Raw genomic sequence first — 8004 nt, 5'->3', positions numbered from 1 at the left:
GTTATTCCGGTGTTATTCCTGTGTTATATCTGTGTTATTAATTCCTGAGTCCTGAGTAATTGCTGTGTTATTACTGTGTTATTACTGTTGTCACTGAGTTATTCCTGTGTGTGTTATTAATTATTAATGTGTTAATTCTGTGTTATTCCTGTGTTATTACTTTGTTATTCCTGTGTTATTTCTGTTGTCAGTGTTATTCCTGTTTAATTTCTGTGTTATTACTGAGTTAATCCTGTTGTATTCCTGTGTTATTCCTTTGCCTGTGTTATTACTGTGTTAATCCTGTGTTATTACTGAGTTATTCCTGTGTTATAACTGCGTTAATTCTGTGTTATTATTGTGTTATTCCTGTATTATTACTGTGTATTTCCGGTGTTATTTTTGTTATTACTATGTTATTCCTGTTATTTCTGCTATTACTGAGTTATTCCGGTGTTATTCCTGTGTTATTTCTGTGTTATTAATGTCTTATTCCTGAGTAATTGCTGTGTTATTACTGTGTTATTACTGAGTTATTCCTGTGTTATTACTGTGTTAATCCTGTGTTATTATTGAGTTATTCATGTGTTATAACTGTGTTATTGCTGTGTTATTACTGAATTATTCCTGCGTTATTACTGTGTATTTCCTGTGTTATTTCTGTTATTACTGTGTTATTCCTGTTATTTCTGCTATTACTGAGTTATTCCGGTGTTAGTTCTGTGTTATTACGGTGTTATTACTGTGTTATTTCTGTTGTCACTGTGTTATTCCTGTGTCATTTCTGTGTTAATACTGTGTTATTAATGTGTTATTCCTGTGTTATTACTGCGTTATTACTGTGTTATTACTGTGTTATTACTGAGTTAATCATGTGTTATTACTGTGTATTCCTGTGTTATTACTGTGTTATTCCTGTGTTATTACTGAGCTATTTCTGTGTTATTACTGTGTTATTCCTTTGTTATATCTGTGTTATTACTGTGTTATTAAAGTGTTATTGAGCTGTAAATCACTCACCTCCTCTGAATGAGGGCAGACTGCTGCCTGTCCATCCACACACATGCCATCACCAGCCTACTGCTCATTTCTCATCCCTGGAGACAGACATTCACATTTGTAAAGGCAAGACTGATTTTTTTTTTTAAACTAATATCTTTAATGTTTTCATACAGTGAAGTGTCTTTTACAGGTTATCTGTGGTGGTTAATGCTGTCAGTCCGTCTTGCACTGGAAAGAAACATTTCCATCTCCTGCAGTGAACGCACCGCAAAGGTTCAGAGGTCATAATCAATGTTTACATGACATCACACACAATTACCGTCAATATGATCCATTATGCAAGACTTTCCCTCTGAAATATTAATGATAAGTACAAGAATATCCCTGAGGTATTTGCTCTACTTCTTTATAATAATTTTTTAATCCAAATATACTCTGTATGAAAATTGATAAGTGAGTAGAATTTACCTTTTGAAAGCCGTTTCAAATGTGCAACAGAGATAAAAAGAGCAAAGAGACATTTCAATCTTAGTGTTTTACTGCTGCCATCTACTGGCAAGCCACTGAATGTTCACGTCAAAGTAAAGCACCTTTGTGGCCTTGTAGCCTTTGTACACGACAAAGTAGCCTTTGTGGATATTTACAAATGTATTTTAAATGGAGTCCTATTTCACAAATTATTCTGCACATACCCCTTTTAAAAAATAAAAAGTTCATTTCAGGGAAGGCCTGTCATTATATTTTGTTTGTTTACGCAAAGCCAGAGGTAGCTACCTGAAGGACTCCCTTTCTTAAAATGTAAAGTTAGCTACATATTTTCATATAGTGAAAAACAAACAAACAAAAAATGTTAGCCTCTATATAAACTATTATATCTGGAATATAAAATAAATATATATAAAATATTGACACATGTATGTTGACACGACACATCATTAAAAGAAAACATAAAACTATATGGCTCTCAATAGAACATAATAATCTTTTGATTTTAGAACGCAAATTGCTGTATTAATGTCATTAGGTAAATGTTCAAGTTATTTATTTTATTATTACTACTTCTGCTATTTTTTAGATTATATAAATTATAATTTTTTAAGTATGGATTACTTTTATTGAAACGTTTGTTTATTTACCATTCAAAAGTTGAGGGTCTGTAAAAAACTTTTTAAACAAATGAATATTATTATTCAGCAAGGATGCATTAAATTGATCCAAAGTGGCAGTAAAGACATTTCTATAATGTTAAAACTTTATATTTCAAATAAATGTATCACAGTTTCCAAAAATATTGAGCAGCACAATCATTTCCAACATTTATAATAATAATAAATATTTCTTGAGCATCAAATCAGCATTTCAGAATGATTTCTCATGGATCATGTGACACTGAAAACACGAGTAACGGCCGCTAAAAATTCAGCTTTGCTATCACATTAATAAATTACATTTTAAAATGTATTTAAACTCAGTATTATAACTCAGTATTATTATTATGTTCATCATATCCAAACTGTTGAATGGTACTGTATTTTAAATTATGCACTGCATTATGTAGTGTTTTAGGGTTGAAATAAATGTCTGGAAAATGCACTGGCTTTTTTTTTTTTTTTAAAGTGTAGTGTACATTGCTTTCATGGTAACCTATGATCAGAATAGGCAAGGTGCAGAAACTTCCAGTAGCTTGATTGAATTAGACAGTACTTTTTGTAATAATCTGTAATGTAAGTCTGAACAATGAGTGAGCCTTTCCAGCGTGATTTGTTCAAATGGTGGTCAAAAGCTGATGACATGGATATTTGCTCAGTTGCTGAATGAGGCGTCAGGTGATGAGAAGCATGTAATGGGGGTGTTTTCATATATGTGATGAATGAGATGTGGGTTGTGGCTTGTGTATTCCTTTGTGCTGGAGGAGCAGACAGCTGCTTCTCATTCTGCGTTCTGGTCTCTCTCTTTTTCTTTCATCAGCATGACCGCCACAGACAAGACCAAACCTAACGAGACCACCAGCCTGGTTAGGCCGAGTGATAACAGCAAACAGGTAAGTCTCATTTTCAGCATCTTAGTATTTTGATTAAAAGCTAATTTCATTATGAATTATGATTTTTGATTATGTATTGTCTGCATAAAACATTTATACTATTTATGTGCTAATGGTTAGTACATACACCTACATATATTTATTTTGTGCATATCTGGCTATATTTTTTTGTATACAGAGGCTCAAAAATTAAAGTAAGACACATAAAAATAAACAAATCATTCATTGATTGCATTATAAAATGAAGTAACTATATATAAAATTATATTTATTTATTTTTAACATATTTCTTTTGTGAAACATTTTCCTTAAAAAGTGTGTTTATTTTTCCAATTAATACATTTACTATGTGTCCACATACATTTTTAGGCAAAAACTGATATATTGATACTGATATATATATATATATATATATATATATTCCCACAGACGCTATTGAACATTTGTAGTGTTTTTAACTCAGCACAGAAGCTGATTTGGGCAGGGTTTCCCTTTCCATCTGTGTTGAGTGTGCTGAAGTGGTCTGGACAGAAGTGGTGCTTGAGGTTTAATCAGATTATTAGATGGGACTGCATGTGCTTTGTAGCTTTCAAATGATACTCCCTGCCTGTCAGACTCTGTTCCATGTTTTGTGTGTGTCCTGCTCCCCATGTGCCTTCCCATGCCCTTATTTGGTTAGTTTCCTGTTCCTATCCTGATTAGTTTAGTTCATTTGTCCCAGGTGTTTCCCTTGGTTTCATTGCTCCCAGGTGTGTCTCGTCATCCCCTCCTCCTGTGTGTGTGTGTGTATAAATGGTGTTCCCAGTCCCAAGTTCTCTGTCCGCTGTTGTACGTCTTCGTGTGTACGTCTTCGTGTGAACGTCTTCCTGAGTTCGTCTCCCTTGGTTCCTGTAAATAAAATCTTGTCAACATATTCTCCAGCGTCTCCTCGTCCCTCGTGTGTGTGCAACGTGACACTGCCCAGCCTGTTATCAGAATATTCCCATGCAGTTTTCAATTCTCTGGCTATAGTCTGAGTGGTCTTTGGTTGAAGCATGATCAGTGCTTGGCATCACACATCAGTTGATGTTCACATTTCTATCCCAGATGATATCAAATCACATGATCCAAACCCTTTCATGCATATTCTCTAACGTGCAAGAGTAGTGACACTGCAGTTAATGGAACAAACTCATTTGACATGCTTTATGTAATGCAGTCAGGCACAGAAGATACTTTAATAGAACATAAATTAGATTAAATCTTAAACTTAATTTGTAAAAAAATCTCAACCTAATCTTTATTTATTGGATAATGTGTGTCAAAACATAAAATTAAGTTCAACATAAAATCTCACTTGTCTTGGTGAATCTAAATATGTATTTCAATGATTAACATGTAAAATCTAATAAGATCTCATTTTCTTTTTTACATACATATATCAAGATCAAAGTAGTAAAACAAATGTTAAAGAAGAGACAGTCTCAATTAACATAAAACAATAATAAAGTGCAAAACTATTTAATAAATTAGAAAATAAAAAAATAATTTATAAATATAACGTTTATCATATAAATATATTTTTTAATAGGAGTTAAGGATGACAGTGAAAGAAAATAATATTTAGAAAATAATATATAATATAATTAAAAAATAAAATGTACAATTATATTACAAATAAAACATTTTTTCCAAATTACACGCTTCAGTATGAAACACATAAGAACTACTATGAGTGTAAACATGGCAATAACTCCTGCAATAAAACCAATGTGCAAAGATGTTTTTTCATCAGTCATACTTGAGGAAGCATTTGTTCGTGAGAGATAGCAACAGAAAGATCAAGTCAGTCATGCCATAAGTTGCACACATATTTTATATTAAATAATGATTTTTTTTTTTAAATAGTGTTTTATCAAAAGAATGTTTGTGATCTATTCTTACCCCATGTAAGGACCATCGGTTCTTGAAGACTGCTGTGCATTATTTGACAGGAGTAGTTGTGTGTAGTGTCAGATAGCAGAATTGCCACCTGGATTTTATATGTTTGGTCATGATTTGGCAGGAAGCCTGTTGATATCTCATCTAAGGCTTGCTGTCCATTAACTCTCCACTCCACAGTGATATCTTTAGGGTAAAACCCCATCACCACACAGATAAGAGCTCCAGCATGCTTGTGCCTGATCACAGCTTCAGGGTGAACTGTAAATGCAGATGAAACAAACACAATCAACAAGATTACAAAAATGCATTAAGATGAGTACAATATGTTGCATGTTGTAAGCTGTATGTAACCTGGTTGGATGCATGCATATCTATAAACAACAACACTGGATACATTTAAACATGCACAGACACACTTGCCTTTCTGGTCAAGTATTGTTCTACTGTGTTCATAGAACTTCTTGAGTAGGAACACAATCACGATGAATGTATATGAGATTATTGTGATTCCAGAGATCAAACCTGTATAGAATATTTTTAATGTCCAGGTCTTGTGGCAAGTATGATTACCATTGAGGGCTGTCCATATCCATAGAAAGACTATACTCTCCATTGACTGAAAAATGATACAGTCCACTTGACGTTCCATTATCGCTCAGCTGACAGCCATACATTAACTGCAGGAGTGGACCTGAAAATACAAAATCATCTTTTAATTAGGACTGGAACCATTTTTAGGAATGTTTTTCATTTCTGCTATGCAATGTAATATTATATACTACAATGGAAAACTAATTCACTGCAGCGTTGTAGAATATTGACACCAGGTCTCTATTAAAAAGGCAAACAAAAACTATTGTGATTCTGAGCGTAGTGTCCATTACACATTCACATATTAATGTAATATTAGCAGTTATTAAATCTCTGTGTGCAGAAGCTGATAAATTAGATGACACTGGGTTTCCAGCTTTTCTTGTATGACAACCATACTATGAGCCTAAACACAGTTATTTTATTTTGTTTCTGCAAACAAACCCAACTAAAAGTTTTTAAATTTACTGTTGAATATTTTGAAGTTTATGCGAGTTAAAACACTTTTCCCTTTGTTTTTTAATTTAGTTAGTACAATCATAGTATGAAAACCTTTCTTCAACATACATTTCTGTGCTCATTTTCCTTACATAATCATTATTATTTTGTAATTGTATTAATATTACTACAAAAGTGTTTTAAAAAAAAGATTAAATGAAATGAGTAAAATTGCTTATTTAATCCCAAAAGCTGTCAAATCAGATTGGTGCTGTCTCACAAGGCCAGTACGCCTCCTACTGTTTAAATCATTAGGTTTAAAATTACACATTTCTTGACTGGATTGATGCCTTGGTGTACTGAAGCAACACATTCTTAGACACCTACAGTATAGAGATTATGTAAAACATTATTGTTTATTTTATTGGCAATAACCTGTACCTACAGCATATATATTATTTATTAAAACACCCTCATACAATGCACATTTTTAGAAAACAAAATCATGTCAGTCAAAATGTGTATAATATTATACTAATATTATTTAGTATATAACAAGTAATCATTTATTTATTTTCTTCTGGTTTATAGTTTTAGGCTAGTTGTAGAAGCAGAAAGAGATTTCCAAACCTACCTTTCAACCCCAAGGTTAAATTGGCATATCTTGAAAACAGGTTGAAATAGCCCATTTTAAAGTTTGTGCAATCCCTGAGATCTCTCCAGACAGTGGACAGAGGTTCCAGTTGGCCAAAGGGATGTGAAAAGACATCAGAGGTGCTGTCATAAGTAAATACTCTGTAATCATCAAGCATGCCATATGATGAGTATTTAGGTAAAAATACTGATGTCCAGGAGCGAACGCCACATATGATCAAACTGTGATGCCCTGTGGGGAAAAAAAAAAGACAAGAAAAAATTATACATTGCTCATGTGACTGTGAATATATTGGGTATTTTATAAATACTTTGCAGTACTTATGAACCTTTGCGAAGTTTTGAATAATGATGATAATCTCCCACTGATTGCTTAATATTTTATATTAAATGTAACATGCAGTTAGTGAAAAGGAAAGAAAATTTGCCAACCAACCAGAGTATTCTGCGTACAAAGCCACCAGGGAGGACAGCAACAAGAACTGTAATAATATTCAGCAAACTATGTAAATAGAATGTAAAAATATTAATTCTACTCAGACACCTACAGTAACTCTTGCAAACGGATCTCTCATCAGCACCTTGGCATCACACATCAGTTGATGTTCACATTTCTATCCCAGATGATATCAATCACATGATCCAAACTCATGCATATTCTCTAATGTGCAAGAGTAGTGACACTGCAGTTAATGGAACAAACTAATTTGACATGCTTTATGTAATCCAGTCAGGCACAGAAGATACTTTAATAGAACATAAATTAGATTAAATCTTAAACTTAATACAAAAAAAAATCTCAACCTAATCTTTATTTATTGGATAATGTGTGTCAAAACATAAAATTAAGTGCAACATAAAATCTCATTTGTCTTGGTGAATCTAAATATGTATTTCAATGATTAACATGTAAAATCTAATAAGATCTTATTTTCTTTTTTTTACATATATCAAGATCAAAGCAGTAAAACAAATGTTAAGGAAGAGACAGTCTCAAATAACACAAAACAATAATAAAGTAACAAAACTATATAATAAATTAGAAAATAAAATATAACTTATAAATGTATACAGTATACAGTAACTCTTGCAAACGGATCTCCCATCAGCACCTTAGTTCTTACTACCAATTAGCCATTAGAAAATTATATTGAAAATCAATGTATTAATATAGTACTGTTACAGTGTTCATCTTGGTAGGCTGATTGGTCTGTACATGAAGAGTTCAGATGCAAAAGCCTCTAAGTGCCATTCGAAACTTTCTTCTAAAATGAGCATTTTTATCAGGCTCCTATGTGTAGGCTCAATAATTTCACTTTAATACCAATTTATTGCCATTAAAGTGAAATTACTGAACCTACACATAGGAGCCTGAT

This window comes from Sinocyclocheilus anshuiensis, unplaced genomic scaffold (genome assembly GCF_001515605.1).
Source record: "Sinocyclocheilus anshuiensis isolate Anshui unplaced genomic scaffold, SAMN03320099.WGS_v1.1 scaffold883, whole genome shotgun sequence".
NCBI lineage: Eukaryota > Metazoa > Chordata > Actinopteri > Cypriniformes > Cyprinidae > Sinocyclocheilus > Sinocyclocheilus anshuiensis.
Note: the sequence above shows the minus strand (reverse complement) of the source record.